The sequence below is a fragment of the Cydia amplana genome, chromosome 8 (genome assembly GCF_948474715.1).
Source record: "Cydia amplana chromosome 8, ilCydAmpl1.1, whole genome shotgun sequence".
Taxonomy (NCBI): Eukaryota; Metazoa; Arthropoda; class Insecta; order Lepidoptera; family Tortricidae; genus Cydia; species Cydia amplana.
Window position 1 is genome coordinate 19,724,805 of NC_086076.1, and position 3,241 is coordinate 19,728,045.

The 3,241-nt window shown below is 38.8% G+C and overlaps 1 non-coding gene across 1 annotated transcript; it reads right to left on the reverse strand.

Moving 5' to 3' along the window:
* Nucleotides 1-1,713: 1,713 nt before the first annotated feature.
* On the reverse strand, nucleotides 1,714-1,789 carry Trnat-ggu (transfer RNA threonine (anticodon GGU)). Its single transcript has one exon. It is a non-coding gene; the product is annotated as a tRNA-Thr (tRNA).
* Between the last annotated feature and the right edge of the window lie 1,452 nt (nucleotides 1,790-3,241).

Here is a 3,241-nt window from a genome sequence, read left to right on the forward strand (position 1 = left end):
TCAAAAATCGTGAGTTTCAACCCTCAGTATGTGCTGTATACCTAGAGCAGTTAAACTCATTCTCGAAAACAAAAGCAAATGTTCAGACAGGCTAAATAGTGTTCAGACAGGTTAAATAGTGTACCTATGGAAACATGTAATTTTTCACATATAAGCATCATCATAACGATATTTTATACCTAAATTGTTAATTGAAAGTACTCTCAAGAAATACTACTGAAGTTTATACTTAGCCGTGGGTTTTTAAATGCACATGTATTTTACTTTCCTCGTATTCAAAATGAAAAATAGAGTGTTGAACTCGGGTGAAAGGCACCATTTCAGTCTCGGAAACTATACCTCGACAGAAATAGGTGCCTTTCATCCCTTGGTTAGCAATCTACTATTTTGGAACGTTGGGTTGTTAAGATGTTTGTGAACTCGACTGCACCTCACCTTCAACATAGAACAGTTACCTAAATCCGTCAAAATCTTGGATAGGTTCTAGGAAATAAGAGGTCAATCTAAATAGTCACTGCTGCAATGAGCGCTACATTAACTCAATGAAATCCAAGCAGAATTATGTGACCCTAATCGGAGTCCTACCGACTTAGCTTCGTGAATGCTGACATATAACTACAAGCAATTATCTAGTTTTTTGCCGCGCGGCGGAACAATTAGGAGGCCATTTGAAAACCGCAGGAATGCGCCCTGGACGGTCTTTTTGACAATCTCGAGAATCGAGTATCGGCCGCGGAATGCCTGCGATTCACTAAGCTTACAAAAACCAACTGAAACGAAGGCAGACCTCTGAACGGACATGGTTGATACAATTCCAATAGGTCTAGTCATTACAGTAAGATGTACCTATAGGGGATACATGTTTTGTGAGTGCATATGGAACGGAACGGAACATATGGATTGGATGTAATTATCATTATCACTAGTAAGTTCTTTAAGAAAATTGGCAGAATATTTCCATTCCCAAAAGGATGTCCTTCTGTTCTGCACGAGAACAAGAAGATTGGAGGAGAATAGTGTAGAAATGCCGCCTGGACAGAAACCTGCAGCTTCAACTACAGGCAATTGGGCTGAATATGCAACGAGCAATCGACAGCCCGCCTGTTTCCGATTATATGATTTAGTTTAGTACCCAGTAAAATGCTCATAAAGATCATGTCGGGTTTAATATCCTGCAGCTTAATGTTAAGCGTCTGATTTCTTATATTGATTTTTACACATCAGCAACACGAGTCCAGTGTCCAACTCGTCACACGATGGCTATCTGCCTGCGTGCTGCCACTTCATACGTCCCTTCGTACACAGCTAAGCTGACTATTTTTAAAACTTATTGCTATGTTATAAGGTGTACCCATGGTCAGTGTCGAGTGTCGCTGTGAATACCGTTGTCGACACAGCGAACTGACCATCCATAACTCTTATCACCACAGGATAAGGTGTATAATTAGTCGAAGTAGGTGTTCGTCTGTATGGGAGTCACGTCGTGAGGCGCGGCGTTCGCGGAAAGCCGCGAGCGCTCGGATTCAGGGAAACGGCGAAAAACCTCCGCTTCGTGGAAAATTCTGCTTGTGTACCAGACCTACCCTCACCGTTTTGAGGACCTGATGTTAAACTCGAGTTTTAAGTTTAAAAATCGCAACATGAATTGATATTAATTGGACAATTTTTGCAGTGCATCTCGTTTATAGCGCCTAATAGGAAACATGGAAAAACCGCTTCGGGCAAGATTCTAACTTGCACCTTTTGGAACACCGGTCCAATCACTCTTAACCAACTGAGCTACCGAAGCTTAGGTACCGTAAAATGGGGTGAGTAGGCGCAAAACTGACATTCAAACATCGGTAACATTTTATTCTTACATATGCAAACTGAATCATCATCATCTTCCTCGCGTTGTCCCGGCATTTTGCCACGGCTCATGGGAGCCTGGGGTCCGCTTGGCAACTAATCCCAGGAATTGGCATAGGCACTAGTTTTTACGAAAGCGACTGCCATCTGACCTTCCAACCCAGAGGGTAAACTAAGCCTTATTGGGATTAGTCCGGTTTCCTCACGATGTTTTCCTTCACCGAAAAGCGACTGGTAAATATCAAATGATATTTTTTTTATTATGATTTAGATTTAGATTTTTAGATTGAGATTTATTTATTTCATAATATGAAATTACATTATAAATTATTCTAAGCTAATCTATACGAATTTATATTATATTCGTCAACTATTTATTATATACAAATGTCAATAAGTACAGATAAAAATCATCATCAAATATCAATAGCAAAATTAATTCATCACAAAGTCAAATAAATATTGGGAAATAAATATACAATGTCAAATGATAGTATTATTACGGAAAAAGATGTCAATAAGGCTACTTATACCTCATAATGATCGTCAAATTAAGTAGGTAGTTACAAATTACAATATAAGAATAGAGTAACAATTTTGATATCATATATTAAAATCAATTCATAATATTAGATGTCATTTCCATATATTCTTTTTACAGAGTCTAATGGATTTTTCAATTAAAAAAAGGATCTCAATTGGCGTTCAAATGCTTCGTCAGATGGTTCGGTTCGCAATTCCGCAGGTAGACGCTCATAATACGTTGGCATGAGTATTACTATAGCTCCATTTTAAATTGGAATACATTATTTTTGTAGCAGTAGCCATAAAAATCCATCTCACCCCCCTTTCAACCCTTCTCTCCCCATTCTTAACCCAACTCTCCCCGCGAACCCTACTCACCCCATTTTACGGTACCAGAAGCGTGTGAAGGTTTTTGGCAAGCTTTGGCACTGGTAGCTCGATTTAAAAACTTGTAGTAAGTATCGTTTCGTTTGCAGACGTATCTGCTTAATAAAAATTAGTTTAGGGCCGATCTACTTGTACGATACTACGTATTGGTTACCTGCTTATCGAATTTTCTTGGTCGGTCGATCAATTTTCTAATCATCAGTGTAGGTAGATGTTTTAATGGTTTGGCTAAGATATCTTAAGTAGGTAGGTATATATCTACCTAGGTACTTGTGTATGGAATGGGTGTGGCATGGTACGGTGACTGCGTGACTGCAAGTAATGTCGCGACAATATCAAATCAAATTCGTTTTTAAAAATACGAATGCGGCTCGTAGTGCATTAAATCCTTAAATTATTTTGCCGTAGAGTTTTCCGGGAGCTGTCTAATTTTAACCACAGCTTTTAAACGTAGGCTACATAGTTGTGATAGGTAAACAGA